The sequence below is a fragment of the Elephas maximus genome, chromosome 3 (genome assembly GCF_024166365.1).
Source record: "Elephas maximus indicus isolate mEleMax1 chromosome 3, mEleMax1 primary haplotype, whole genome shotgun sequence".
Lineage (NCBI taxonomy): Eukaryota > Metazoa > Chordata > Mammalia > Proboscidea > Elephantidae > Elephas > Elephas maximus.
The window spans coordinates 180,347,502-180,364,219 of NC_064821.1; positions in this window are offsets into that span (position 1 = coordinate 180,347,502).

Below are 16,718 nucleotides of genomic sequence, written 5' to 3' on the forward strand. Positions count from 1 at the left end.
AAGCTGAAACTGAAGAAATCAGAGCAAGTCCACGAGAGCCAAAATATGACCTTGAGCACATCCCACCTGAATTTAGTGGCCATCTGAAGAATAGATTTGATGTATTGAACACTAGTGACTGAACCACCAGACGAATTCTGGAATGATATCAAGGACATCATACATGAAGAAAGCAAGAGGTCATTGAAAAGACAGGAAAGGAAGAAAAGACAGAGATGGATGTCAGAGGAGACTCTGAAACTTGCTCTCCAACATTGAGCAGCTAAAGCAAAAGGAAGAACTGATGAAGTAAAAAACTGAACAGAAGATTTCAAAGGGCGGCTCGAAAAGACAAAGTGTTATAATGACATGTGCAAAGAGGTGGAAATGGAAAACCAAAACGGAAGAACACGCTCGGTGTTTCTCAAACTGAAAGAACTGAAGAAAAAATTCAAGCCTCAAGTTGCAATAGTGAAGGATTCTATGGGGAAAATATTAAATGACACAGGAAGCATCAAAAGAAGATGGAAGGAATACACAGTGCCATTAAACCAGAAAGAATTAGTCAGTGTTCAACCATTTCAAGAGGTGGCATATGATGAGGAACCAATGGTACTGAAGGAAGAAGTCCAAGGTGCTCTGAAGGTATTGGCAAAAAACAAGGCTCCAGGAATTGATGGAATACCAACTGAGATGTTTCAACAAACAGGTGCAGTGCGGGAGGTGCTCACTCATCTATGCCAAGAAATATGGAAGACAGCTTCCTGGCCAACTGACTGGAAGAAATCCATATTTATGCCTGTTCCCAAGAAAGGGGACCCAATCTGATGTGGAAATTATAGAACAATATCATTAATACCACATGCAAGCAAAATTTTGCTGATGATCATTCAAAAACGGCTGCAGCAGTATATCAACAGGGAACTCCCAGAAATTCAGGCTGGTTCCAGAAGAGGATGTGGAACCAAGGATATCATTGCTGATGTCAGATGGATCCTGGCTGAAAGCAGAGAATGCCAGAAGGATGTTTACCTGTGTTTTATTGACTATGCAAAGGCATTTGACTGTGTGGATCATAACAAACTATGGATAACATTGCGAAGAATGGGAATTCCAGAGCACTTAATTGTGCTCATGAGAAACCTTTACATAGATCAAGAGGACAGAACAAGGGGATACTGACTGATTTAAAGTCAGGAATGGTGTGCGTCAGGATTGTACTCTTTCACCATACCTCTTCAATCTGTATGCTGAGCAAATAATCCGAGAAGCTGGACTATATGAAGAAGAACAGGGCATCAGGATTGGAAGAAGACTCATTAACAACCTGCGTTATGCAGATGACACAACCTTGCTTGCTGAAAGTGAAGAGGACTTGAAGCACTTACTAATGAAGATCAAAGACCACAGCCTTCAGCATGGATTGCACCTCAACATAAAGAAAACAAAAATCCTCACAACTGGACCAAAGAGCAACATCATGATAAACGGAGAAAAGATTGAAGTTGTCAAGTATTTCATTTTCCTTGGATCCACAATCAACAGCCATGGAAGCAGCAGTCAAGAAATCAAATGACACATTGCATTGGGTAAATCTGCTTTAAAGGACCTCTTTAAAGTGTTGAAGAGCAAAGATGTCACCTTGAAGACTAAGGTGCGGCTGACCTAAGCCCTGGTATTTTCAATCGCGTCATATGCATGTGAATGCTGGACTATGAATAAGGAAGACTAAAGAAGAATTCATGCCTTTGAACTATGTTGGTGGAGAATATTGACTATACCATGGACTGCCAAAAGAATGAACAAAATCTGTCTTGGAAGAAGTACAAGCAGAATGCTCCTTAGAAGCAAGGATGGTAAGACTGCACCTTACATATTTTGAGCATGTTGTCAGGAAGGATCAGTCCCTGGAGAAGGACATCATGCTTGGCAGAGTACAGGGTCAGCGGAAAAGAGGAAGTCTGTCAACGAGGTGGATTGACACAGTGGCTGCAACAATGAGCTCAAGCATAGCAATGATTGTGAGGATGGCTCAGGACTGGACAGTGTTTCATTCTGTTGTGCGTAGGGTTGCTATGAGTCAGAACCGACTGGATGGCACCTAACAACAACAACAACACATCACCCTGAGACCAGAAGGAGTAGATGATGCCTATTTGCAACCAACGACTGCCCTGACAGGGAACACGATAGAGAATCCCTGATGGAGTAGGGGAACAGTGGGATGCAGAACTCAAATTCTTATAAAAAGACCAGATTTAAATGGTCTGACTGGGACTATAGGGACCCCAGAGGTCGTGGTCCCCAGACCCTCTGTTAGCCCAAGACTGGAACCATTCCTGAAGCCAACTCTTCAGACAGGGATTGGACTGGATTATAAGACAGAAAATGATACTGGTGAGGAGTGAGCTTCTTGGCTTAAGTAGACACACGAGACTATGTGGGCAACTCCTGTCTGGAGAAAAGATGAGAAAACAGAGGGGGACAGGAACTGGTTGAATGGACACAGGGAATACAGGGTGGAGAGAAGGAGTGTGGTATCTTATTAGGGGGAGAACAGCTAGGAGTACAAAGAAAGGTGTGTATAAGTTTTTGTATGAGAGACTGACTTGATTTGTAAACTTTTACTTAAAGCACAGTAAATAAATAAATAAAAAGAAGCAGGAAGAGAAAAGATAGAAAGACAATAAGTTCAACAATAAAATATTAAAAATATCACTAGCAAGTAGATATGCAGGAGATATTGAAACTAGTAATTAAATATTATGGGAGTCATAAAATATTATGAGAGTCATTAAAAAAACTAATACAGAAACTCAGTCATCAGGAATAATATGGACACTGAGTTTTCAGAACTAGACAGTTCTGAGTCTCAAAGTCTGTGTCTCAAAAAAAAAAAAGTAAGGAAAACTATAAAGTGTGAATTTCCACAAAAAGGAGATAAAATAGTTATAATTAGTAATCGTTGTTGTTTTAAAACATATTGCTCGTTGTTGAGCATCTGCTATGTTCTTGACATTTTCCATCACTATCTCAAGTTGAGATTTTCTGGCTTATTAAGGAGACTAGAAGAAACCAATAAAGGAGTGGGGAAAGTGAAACAAGGAATGTGAAGGCAAGCAAGGATGAGATTTCAGGCACAGCCTGAGCCTGATTATGAAAAAGGTTCTGGAACATAAATTACACTTTAGAGTTTGTCCTGCCTAGAGGCAAGGGTACTATGCATTCATATCCCTACACTAGTCGGTCACTGGCTATTACTTTCCTAGTTGGAGAGAGTCGAGAGAATGTAAATTCCCAGACACCTGTCAGCTCTCCTGTACAGGGGCTCCTGCAGGTCAAGAGAAACTGCATGTGCAAATTATTAGAAGCAAAGCGTGTAAAAGCTGAAAAATAGGTGGGCAGTAACAATAAAAATGACTCAAAAGTGTCTGGAAGGATGCAGACAGTGTCCAGTACATGGATTTAATAAGTATCTATTGAAGACAAACACTGTATCAGGCCTACTTTTCTAGACCCTGGAGATATAGCAGTGGAAAATCAGGAAAAACCCTTGCTCTTACAAAGCATACATTCTAAAGGGTAATCTTACCCTAATTTCAGAAAAATGTGGAGTAAGAGACCAAGGCTTTAATAAAAGGAATTTATTGAGGAAGATTATACGGGGGAGTGGGAGTTCCTGGTTGGCTCAAACAGTTAAGTGCTTGGCTACTAGCCGAAACGTTGGTGTTTCGAACACACCTGAAGGTGCTCAACAGGCAGGCCTGATGATCTGCTTTGAAAAGATAACAGCCTGGAAACCCCTATGCAGCAGTTCTACTCTGCACACACATGGGGTCACCATGAGTCGGAATGTACTTGACAATAACAATGACAATAACATATGGGGAGCGCCAGAAGCAAATAACTAAGGAAGAACCTATAGTATGATATGTTATTGAGTTGACCACTGCTGCAAGTGGTTGACCAATCCTGTAAGATCTCCTGAGAAGTCCTATGTAATTGATTCTAGAACCATCTATCACAGGAGGAAAGAAGAGAGAGGGATTGACCCAAAGGCTTCCATACCCCATTGGTCAAAAGGTCAAAAACCCTTTAACTCTCTGGACCACTAAAATGTGCACTGCGTACATCAAGAAGTCACTTGTAGCATCCTCCATTATTCACTACTGTGTTATCTCAGATTACGACAACAGAAAAGAGGAGGAAGCTCATAAGTACAGCAAAGGACTGATGGGAGATACTATCACAACACACAGAACTGATTCACTACAGCCATCACCAGAGGAAGAGACAAATAATGACAAATGCGTATAAAGTTCTGTACAAGACTTATCTGAAACAGATCGTTCTTTGGAAAATCTTTTCCACTTGTTTCTGCCCTAAAATCTAATCCAACAGAAAATCTTCAATGAGGTTATGGACAGCCAAAATCTCTGCAAACTCTTGAGCCAAGAAAGTTATTAAAATAAACCACAATCAATGAAGTGCCTGCTGATCCTGAGTCTATATCTAATATTTATTAAATATACTTTTCGTCACCTATTATAGATGCCTCTTACCATAAGCCCACAGTTTGGCATCTCTGGATTGCTTGCAAGACCCACATTCCAAAAGAACATGAACTCTGTGGTTGCTGCAATGTTTAAGTTTATCACTAGTCCCAAAAGCCTCAACAGATACTGAAAGAATCTATTGGACTCCAGCCTATTCTTCCCCTTCCCTATTGTTTAGTAGCAATCCCACCTCTTCATTTTAATTGCAGTCAATTATCCCCGATAGTACAGTAATTCCTTTCATTGCCTCCTGGTCTGTTAGAATGAAAAGACTAACATGAAAAAAAAAAGGTGAACAAATAGATTTTCCCAAGCAGAACTTCCTTCCCCACCCTAGAAACCAGGAAGACCAAATTAGCAGAGCCTACAGTGGTGGGGGGAACCCTGGTGGTGCAGTGGTTAAGAGCTCCATTGCTAACCAAAAGGTTGACAGTTCGAATCCACCAGCCATTCCTTGAAAACCCTATGGGGCAGTGTTACTCTGTCCTATGGGGTCACTATGAGTCGGAATCAACTCAATGGCAATGGGTTTGGTTAAGTTTTAGAAAGCGGTGGGGACAAAAAATGCAAATTCTGAAAAGTTGGTCACTGGAAATACTCTCATCTCTTGGTTCCTAAACCTGTATAGACTACCGTTTGGAGGCAAACGCCATACACCAGTTATTGTTTCTGCATGTACATCGCATTCTGTGAGTCTCTGGGTGGTGTAAATGGTAAAGTGCTGGCCTACTAGCCAAAAGGTTTGTGGTTCAAACCCAACCATAGACACCTCAGAATACAGGCCTGGCTATAATTTTCTGAAAGATCACAGCCTTGGAAACCCTATGAAGCAGTTCTACTCTGCACACATGGAATCTACTCAAAGACAACTAACAACAACAGCAACGGTGTATTCTAAAGTTCAGCACCCAGACTTTACAGGGTGTTAAACTCTATCTGACACCTTAGCTAAGTACCTAACAGGCCATTTCACTGCTCTATTAGACCAGCTGCTTCTGATTGATGTAATTCATGGTAACATCTGTGAATCCAGTGGCCATAAACCAACTGTTACACATTCTTTGCTACAAAATCATCTTATTGCAAAGCAATAGTGTGTAGGATATACTGCTGAGAGATTAGGTTTTCTGTCAGCTCTCCATTGGTCAAAACGGTGGACTCACTGTGCCAAAGAAAGGTAAACCCGTATCTGAACTAGATGTCAAGTTTGTAAGGACAAATTGCTGCCCCTTCTCGGATGAATGGTATATGACATAAGCAACTTGTTATCAAATGGCTGACTGGTCTCCTTAAGGACTGGTGCCAAATGAGAGCTCCGCGTTGGACTCTGCTACTGGCAGTTTGAGCATTCAGCACGCCAGGAATAAGATCAGCCCTGGAGAGAGTGAGGGCAACCTTGTTACTAAGGCCACTTGTACCAACACTGTGGTGACCAGGGAGAGAGGCTCATTGCTACCCTTAGAACAGGTCATCCTTTCCACCTGCCTGTTGAGTTTTTTTAGTGGTAGATTCTCTTCGGTGGGTGTTAACTTCAGACACAAAGATGTGAATGCTTTGTGTCCAGTCACATAGTTCTGTCCATGTGCTCTGTTCCAGAATTTATTTTCTCCTGACCTTCTATTTTTTCCTGATCTTTTAACTCTTTCCAGACATCTGATTAATCTGTCAAGTCACTGCCCTGTGCCCAAGGGTTTATGCATATCCATCTACACTTTCGGCCACTCTCCTTCTCTCTGTGTAAAGTGAGGGATGAAATATAATCTCCAAACCTCTACCAAGATGGAGGATTTCCACTGTTAGGGCAGTTGTGCCTTTCCTATAGAACCCTCAAGATCTATGCTACTTCAATTGGTCTCAACCCACCTAGAGCAAAGGAGAATGAAGACACCAAAGAAACAAGGTAATTATGGCCCAAGAGACAGAAAGGGCTGCATAAATCAGAGACCACATCAGCCTGAGATCAGAAGAACTGGATGGTGCCTGGCTACAACCGATGACTGCCCTGACAGGGAACACAACAGAGAATCTCTGATGGAGCAGAACAGTGGGATACAGACCTCAAATTCTCATAAAAAGACCAGACTTAAAGGTCTGACTGAGACTAGAAGGACCCCAGAGGTCATGGTACCCAGACCTTCTGTAAGCACAAGACAGGAACCATTCCCAAACCCAACTCTTCAGACAGGGGTTGAACTAGACTATAAAATAAAAAAATGATACTGGTTAGGAGTGAGCATCTTGGCTCAGGTGGACACATGAGACTATGTGGGCAACTCCTGTCTGGAGGCAAGATGAGGAGGACAGAAGCTGGCTGAATGGACATGGGAATACAGGGTGGAGAGAAGTAGTGTGCTGTCTCATTAGGGGGAGAGCAGCTGGGAATACATAGCAAGGTGTGTATAGGATTTTGTATGAGAGACTGACTAGATTTGTAAACTTTCACTTAAAGCACATAAAAATTCTAAAAAATTAAAAAAAAAATCTACGGTATAATTTTCCTACTTCTTACTCGCTAAGAATTTTTATTGAATAAAAATATCACTAACTGTGCCATATTGCCTGTCACTATAGCTTGAGTCTCCTAAAGCACTCTCTTTTTCTCCAGGCCCCACTTATAGCCAGCAACCTTTGCAGTAACCCCAAAAATGGAATGAAGCAGTAGTAACATACATGTTGTATGTTGCCTCCAAAATACAAAGAGGCCCACCAAATAGTATACCTGTTTCACAGAGTGCAACAACTTTCACATTATCTTAGAGGGAATGTTGCAGGCCACTGGACTTCTATAAACTTTACGAATGTATCAGAAGAGAGATCCCACACTCTGGTACACATGTCTTCCAGATATAAGTAGCCTCCTTGCCTTTTTTTTTTTTTTTCTCCTTTAGGTTCTGTTAGCATGATATTGAACCAGCATTATGATCTCTGGAATGTCAAGGTGATCAAATTTCCTGTGGACATTATTATACAGAGACCCCAGGGGTGAAAGAATGAATATGCACTGGTATCTTTTTCCATATGCATACAAATAACTTTTGATTCTCCTTTTCTTGATGGAGATTAGTAAAAATGCATTAGCAAAATAAATAGTGGCAACGCAAGTGCCAGAAACTCTTTCGATCTGCTACAGTAAAGATACCAATTGAGCAAGAAGCTACCACCTAATTAAATTTCAGTAATCCAATACAATCCATCTATTCTTTACAAGGGACAGACAGGTAGAAATAGAAACATGATAGCCACATCCACAATTTTTTTAAGTCTTTTATGGTGGCAGGATGTGGTATGGCTGCTAATTTACAATCCTGGCTGGTTGTAGGGATATAACTTCAACTTAATCCTATTTAGGGGTTTTATTATAAAGGTTAGGAAAACTATGTGAGAGTTATACAAGGTTCTAAGTATATCTACCCCAATTATATGTTTGGAAACTGAGAAAGTAAGCATACAGTTGTGTTAGTTTCTATAAAACTCACTGCCATCGAGTCGACTCCAAGTCATAGTAACCCTATAGGACAGAGTAGAGCTGCACCATAGGGTTTCCAAGGATGTAAATCTTTATGGAAGACAACTGCTGCATCTTTCTCACACAGAGGGACTGGTGGGTTCAAACTGCCAACATTTTGGTTAGCAGCCAGGTTTTAACTATGGCACCACCATTGCTCCTTTGGTTACCATAGTACCACATGTTATTCAGTGTAAGATGTATTTACACCAGAAATCCTATTATCACCTTGCCTTCCATAAAACCCACACTCCAACAAGAAGAATTTGATGGCATGTCCAGGTCCCCTGGTACTAGTTTGAACTCAAACCTCATATTCAACAGTTCTCATAAAGTTTTAAAATTTCCTTGTTCACGGTCAAAAGTTCCATAGGAGGAAGGATTGGGGAGATGGTTTTCATATATACTTACATTGTTATTACAGGGTCTTTCTTCTCCTTCAATTAGTAAACTCTTAAAAAAAAAAATCCACTACTGTTGAGTTGATTCCAACTCATAGCAACCCTCTGGGACAGAGTAGAACTGCCCCATAGGGTTTCCAAGGATCCCCTGGTGGATTCAAACTGCCAACCTTTTGGTTAGCAGCTATAGCTCTTAACTACTATGCCACCAGTGTTTCCAATCAGCCTTAGGACTATGAAATTAATCATATCTGAAAGCCAGGGAAGTTACTGAGATTTCCCATTTCAATGACAGATGTTACACTTTTGCTTGACAGCTCTAAATATTTTTTTATTATACAAATTGAGCAACATCTTAATTCTCTTGCCTCTAGGAATACCGTGATTCTTCCATGACCTCAGACCCCTGTAGGGCAAGTTAACCTGATTGCCACTCCTGCCTTGCTATTTATTACTGTCATAAGTTTACCTTAATTCTGAAGTTAAATGCTGCTACTTAGTCTGTCTTTCCAAACTTCCATCACTCCCATTTATGTTATGGAGACCAGTTACATGATAGCATCTACAGCAATCAATTCCAGCTTACAGAAGGCACCACCACTGAAATTCTCAAAGAAGCTATGACACATAGCATTAATTCATTACTTTCTGACTTAGAGAAAGTAGTGTTGTCTGGGCCTTCTTAGGGAACCTGGCCTAGTGATGGGTTCTCTAGTCTCCTATGATAACTTTATTCTATATTTCTCCTTTTGTTATCCATTTTTCAATGCTACAGAATTCCCAGCACCTTCACTTTGTTTACTCAAATCCATAATCATATTCAAGCTTAAATGTGTCACTCACCAGTGTTAAGACCAGCTCCATTTGTTCTTGACAGAACATTGAATCCTGAGAAATGGGTGAGTACCACAAGGTCAAAAAATTGTCCCACATAGAGGCTGATATTTTACCTATCTCCTTGTTCTGGCACCTCAAGATCCAATCCCACACATCTCTCTCTTCCTGCTAAAAGTTCCAGAATTCATTTACTGTCCTATTTTATTCCTGGAGAACAAACTGTATTTTTCTACCACTATGTTAAAACTTGTTTCTGGTTGTTGACTTAGAATAATGTGGGGTAGCAGGGGTCAGTGTTGAGGAGTTCAAGTATCATCTTTGGAAACACTTCTTCATTTGAGGGCTTTAAAGACTCTCCAAGAATGCAGAGATTGCTCTCCTCTAGCAAGGGACTTTTTCAGCATATAGAAAGCTGAGATTTTAATGACTTGAATTTCTCAGACTCATTCACCAAAACATCCCCAACCCCATCTCAGAATCTTACTCTTTTCCTTTCATGATCTTGAACAACTAAAATTGGACACTTGCCAAAGCTTTTTATTCATCTCCTTTGCAGTTCTGCCTCCTTTACTGGCCTGATTTTCAACATAGTCTGTTTTGAGGTTATAGGAGATGAAGGTCTTTTTAAACTGCCGTAGAGACGTGGTAGTCTTCAGTGGAAGGCTAGATGGCTTAGCCTATAATATTGGTTTTTCTAAAATTCCAATGTCGGCACCTACACAATCCTTGATAATTTTGTTCTGGGGCTATACAACGGGTCTTCCATGTGTCTGTTAGTTTGTCATACTGTGGGGGCTTTTTGTGTTGCTGTGATGCTAGAAGCTATGCCACCACTATTCAAATACCAGCAGGGTCACCAATGGCAGACAGGTTTCAGCTGAGCATCTAGACTAAGGCACACTGGGAAGAATGACCTGACTGTCTACTTCTGAAAAGAATTAACCACTGAAAACCTTATGACTAGAAGAGGAACATTGTCTGATCTAGTGCCAGAAAATGAGCCCCTCAGGTTGGAAGGTACCCAAAAGATGACTGGGGAAGAGCTGCCTCCTCAAAGTAGAGTCGACTTTAATGGCTTGGATGGAGTCTAGCTTTCATGACCTTTGTTTGCTGATGTGGCATAATTCCAAATGAGAAGAAATAGCTGCAAATATCCATTAATAATCGGAACATAGAATGTACAAAGTATGAATCTAAGATAACTGGAAATCATCAAAAATAAAATGGAATGCATAAAGATCAATATCCTAGGCATTAGTGAGCTGAAATAGACTGGTATTGGCCATTTTGAATTGCACAATTATATGGTCTACTATGCCAGGAATGACAACTTGAAGAGGAATGGTGTTGCATTCATCGTCAAAAAGAACATTTCAAGATCTATTCTGAAGTACAATGCTGTCAATGATAGGATAATAGCCATACACCTACAAGGAAGATCAGTTAATATGACTATTATTCAAATTTGCATACCAACCACTAAGGCCAAAGGTGAAGAAATTGAAGATTTTTACCAACTTCTGCAGTCTGAAATTGATCCAATATGCAATCAGGATGCATTGATAATTACCGGTGATTGGAATGCAAAAGATGAAAACAAAGAAGGATAGGTAGTTGGAAAATATAGCTTTGGTGATAGAAATGATGCCAGAGGTGATAGAATTTTGCAAGACAAACAGCTTCATTGCAAATACATTTTTTCAACAACATAAATGGCAGCTATACACTTTGAACTCACCAGATGGAATACACAGGAATCAAATCGACTACATCTGTGGAAAGAGGAGATGGAAAAGCTCAATATCATCAGTCAGAACAAGGCCTGGGGCCAACTGAGGAACGGACCATCGATTGCTTATGTGCAAGTTCGAGTTGAAGCTGAAGAAAATTAGAACAAGTCCACCAGAGCCAAAGTACAACCTTGAGGATAGCCCACTTGAATTTAAAGACCATCTTAAGAATAGATTTGACCTGTTGAACTCTAATGACAGGCCAGCTGAGTTGTAGAATGACAGATATCAAGGACATCATACATGAAGAAATCAAGGGGTCATTAAAAAGACAGGAAATAAAAAAAGACCAAAAAGGATGTCAGAAGAGACTCTGAAACTTGCTCTTGAACGTGGAGTAGCTAAAGCGAAAGGAAGAAATGAAGTAAAAAAGCTGAATAGAAGATTTCAAAGGGCAGCTCGAGAAGACAAGTATTATAATAACATTTGTGAAGAGCTGGAGTTAGAAAACCAAAAGGGAAGAACGCCATTAACATAATGTCTTTCCTTCTTCTTGTACTTTATTCCAATCCATCTCAGGTAAGAATTAGAGAAATCATGAAACTGGTGCATACCAGTGTGTTTCAGTACTCCAATTAATACCAACAACAGGGTACTTTTCGCCATATGACTGATAAGTGATCCACCTCCAAAACTTCATCCTGAATGGCAGCTTTCTAGGTCGCTTTTTCTAGGCCACATAAGCTTTCAATAGGCCACTTAGCCTGTGTTTTCTGACAAAGCAAAGCCTAAAATGGAAGGTGAAGCATAAGTAACTTATTGGAGAGTTAAGGAAATTAAAGTATGAAACGCTAAGAATTGTGAATTAAATCATCACCTTTCTAATCCAAATTGCCCAAAGCAATGGACAGCTCAATGGTTACTAGGCCCCAGAGAAGTTGGGTAGTTGTCAGGTCCCTATTGCCTGCAGTCACATTGATCCATCAACAGAAGATAAGCATGTCTCATGCTTCCTACCCAACAGGCATTATCATTTAATAAAGATGGCACCTTAATAAGTGATCATCTTAACCAAAAAAAGAACTATCCTGGAAATATCGACGTTCAGTTTATTGGGTTTGGAAGGAGGATAGGAAGGAAGAAATTTCCTTGCTTGAAAAATATATCTCTCTAGGTTGTGCAGTCTGCCTTTTCTCATGAAATTTATCTAGACACAGAACTTCCATTGACCTCCAAGGGAACTCTAACCTTAGATCAACTTCCTGAAGCAATGAAGAATTCGGGAAACACTGTCTAGGAAACACTATACTAAGAATCCACAGAGATGGAGAAAGCTAAATGTCTTTACTTTTGGTTTACGACTCTCAGTTAATTTAATAATTCCAGAGATTGAATGTATAGTAGAACCAGAATGTAAATATGGAAATAGAACTCTAATTGATATCAAATTTGGTGAAATAATATCACCTTAAATGAAGCCCGAAAGGGCACTTTGATTAGTGTATTTTAAGTAGAAATTTTGTGTATTAATACTTAGTCCTTGATTTGCAAGTTTGCAATCATTAAAACACCAGCAAATGGTTGGTCTATTAAAATAAATCTTGTGGCATTAGATGTTTTTCAAGGTAAAAACTTAATTTTTCTGTATGTCGAAAGTTCCAAATGCTAATAGAATTAAGTATAAATCTACAATATTATTGCATGGACTCTTTCATACTTGTAAAAAAGGGAATTTTTTATTATATTTAAGTAGGACTAAATTATGTTTAGACTACGCTAGTTAGGAAAGATTGGGAATTTTTAACAAGTTCTGTAATTTTAATCTATTATACCTATATATATAGAACATAGATCATTTACAGGACCCAACAAAAATCCATAAAATAATTAACGATAATAATATGAGATATACAGTAAAACATATATCTAACAAATATTTAAACATAAATAAAATTTGAATAAAAATTTTACATAATGGGCATAATGTATTAACTAAATATTATGTAAAAACACATATGAAAAAGAAAACAGATCATTTTCTTAAGTACCTGACAGTCTAAACTGAAGACATGTACATAAATAATTAAAATTTCCAGATAAAAGTGACACGTGCCATTAAAGAGACTTAGATAAAATGCTAAAGAATTTCTTAGGAGATACTACTTCCAGCTCTGAAATGGACAGGTACCAATCTACAAAGCTAACGACTTGGTATTCAGTGACTAAAAGTGAATTAAGTAATTAAGTAAAGTCTTGGCAATCCAGAATCCCTTCATTAATGACTCACCTGAGACATTGAGGAGAAATCATAGTAAAATCCACTAAACATTTCCTTTCCTTCCTAAAAGGAATTCAAATAACACAATATAGCTTTTACTTCATGATTCAGTGCCTGCATTCTAGTTGTTAATCACTCTTTTGTACTGTAGTTGAGCTTTAATTGCATAATGGCTCAGCTGAAAATGGTGTTGTACACGAGGCTAAAAGTGTAGCAACTACAATGGCAACTAAAGCTTCTTTTCTTAAAAAAGACATCAATTTACTTTTTTTTTTTTTTTTTTAACTCTTGTCTTCACAGGGTGGATGGATTCCTAAGCACAGCATAGTTCTGTGTTTGTGTTTGCAGGTTCAATTAGAAAATCAAAGACTACAACCATCTTTCTCCAAATAACTTTCTCAAGAACGGTTGCTTTCAAATCAATTCTGACTCGTGGAGACCCCATTTGTGTAGAGGAGAAGTGTGCTCCTTAGGGTTTTCAGTGGCTGATATTTCAGAATTAGATTGCCAGACTTTTTCCAAAGGCACCTCTGTGTGGTCTAGAACCTTCCACCTTTTTGTTAACAGCCAAGTTAATGTAGTTGGTGCATATAGATCCCTGGTGGTTATATTGATAGAAGTATAGAATGTGGAGTACCTCAGAGAGTATTAAATTCCATATCCTTGAGAAATTTTTTCCAAATATGACTTTCTGAATTCAAATTTGGATACAATCTTGGGAAGAAACAAATTTAGATTCTATTTTGTGGAGGCAAAAAAAAAAAAAAAAACTCATTCTAAAACACTTCTGTATTTCTGATTTAATAGTTGAATGAAGAATTTTAAAATGGATGAAATGTAGGTAACTACCTATCTTCCTAGACTCCATATCTGCCCTACTATCTGTCTCTTTACCAACATCTCTTCTTTGAGGCCTTCCTCATGGCCTCCATCACCGATTCTGATAACTGCCCAGGCTACTGAAGCCTCTGCTGATGCCATTCGCACAGGTCAAACATCTCTTCAGCTCGTCAATTCTTCATGCTTGTGTCTTCTTCCAGGGCTACCATTTCCATGTGTTTTGATTTATAGGTAAAGTAATGGGATTTTATATACTTTATGGAATACAGTGTACATTTCCTTCCATATCATCTTCAGATCCATTAAATATACAAAATCTCTAGAGATCTGTGAGTCTTCCTAACTAAGCTTACCTATGCCTGGGGGTTCAGGGTGATCATTGGGATAATTTTTGAATCTGAACTTTTTCCAGGGGTGTAAAAGGCCACCATTTTTCAGTTTGTCATGCTGTGGTGGCTTGCATTTTGCTGTGATGCCGGAAGCTATGCTACCAGTATTTCAAATACCAGCAGGATCACCCATCATGAATAGGTTTCAGCAGAGCTTTAAAACTAAGACAGTCTAGAAAGAAAGGCCTGGTGATCTGTTTCTGAAAATTAGCCAGTGAAAACCTTGTGAATCACAACAGAGCATTGTTCCATTGGCTTCCTTCAGACATGTCATCAGGATGGATCAATTGCTGAAGGAGGATATCATGTTTGGTGAAGCAGAGGGCCAGTAAGGACAGTGGAGATCCTTGGTGTGATGGATTGGTTCAGTAGACATGACGGACTCCAGCATGCTGGTGATGGGAGGATGACACAGGCTGCACAATGTTTTGTTCTGTTATATGTGAGGTCACCATGGGTCATAGTTGACTCAATGGGAGGTATCCATCTACCTATCTATCTATCGATCTATCTATTATCTGTGTATCTATCATCTATCTGTCTATCATCTGTCTATCTAGTCCTAGAAGAGAGATTTCAGATAGCAGAGACTCAAATAAAAATTTTTCTATATTAAATTTTTTGTCATTGAAAGTTTTCAGTCATTTGGGTTCATTTTTTTTTTTTTTTTCAGGCTTTCTTCTCATTTATCCCTCTGTGAAATCTCTGGTTTAGCCAATTTAGATTATATATTACCTCTTAAGTATATCTGGATAGCTTTCTTTCTTGAATCTTCCTCAAGTGTTCTCTCTGCCTGCAATGACTTTCACCCTCTTGTTCCTACAGAATTCTGATTGATGTTTTAAAGCCTAGTTCTTACCTGACTTCATCTGCAAGGCTTTCTTGACCTTAGCCAAAATTTTTTTCTCCATGACCTGCTGTGACAATGACAGGGTTAGTAGAAATAGAACAGCATAAAAGAGTTAGGAAATTTGATTTCTATTTTTGGTTCTGCTTAGTATATAACCTTAAATAAAACACTTAACCTCTTATAGTTAGTATTGCTTACTCTGCTTATACCTAGTTCTATATGGAGCTTCAGATAGCATACTATACTTTGAATTTCTAACAGAAAAATAAAATACTTTGAAAATTTTAAAATGTTTTACAAATACAAGGTGCTGTTTTACCATTAGACATTTGTTAAAGTCATATACTTTGTGCAATTTCATACTTATCTCACATCAGACAGGGACAATTGTAGCACCCATTTCATAGCGGTTAATCAGATAATAATACATGTAAAGTGATTAGGGAAACCCTGGTGGTGTAGTGGTTAAGTGCCATGGCTGCTAACCAAAAGGTCAGCAGTTCAAATCTGCCAGGCACTCCTTGGAAACTCTATGGGGCAGTTCTACTCTGTCCTATGGGGTCACTATGAGTCAGAATCGACTAGACGGCAGTGGGTTTGTTTGGTTTGGTTTGGTTTTTAAAGTGATTAGCACAAAATTTGGCATTTGGGAGGAGCCTAATGCCTATCTTGGTGCTTCTTTTTGACTGCTTTTAAGGTTTTCTTTTTATCAGTGAATTTAGCAAATTGGTTTTTATGTACTTTTCTGTGTTTTATTTCCATTTATTCTTCTAGAGGTTTATTAAACTCATCGAATCTGTTGGTTTATAGTTCCCATCAAATATGAAAGAAAATTTGATCATATCTTCAAATATTTTTTTCTGTCTTATCCCCATTTCCTTCAGGGGCCTAAATTTACATATCTTAGAGAAATTAATATTCACCGATATTAATTTTTTTTTCAATTTTCTTCATCTTTGACATTGTATTCTGTCCTATAGGGTCGCTATGAGTCAGAATCGACTCAACAGCAGGGGGTTAGTGGGTTGATACTGAGTAGTTTCTATTGGCTTAGTGGTTAAGTGCTGAGGCTGTGAACCAAAGGGTTGGCAGTTCGAATCCGCCAGGTGCTCCTTGGAAACTCTCTATGGGGCAGTTCTACTCTGTCCTATACAGTCACTATGAGTCGGAATCGACTTGACGGCACTGGGTACTGGGTTAGTTTCTATTGCTATCTTCAAATTCACTTATCTTTTCCAGCTTTGTCTAATCTTCTGTAATCCCAGTGTCCTTAGTCATCTAGTGCTGCTATAACAGAAATACCACAAGTGGATGGCTTTAACAAACAGAAATTTATTTTCTCACAGTCTAGTA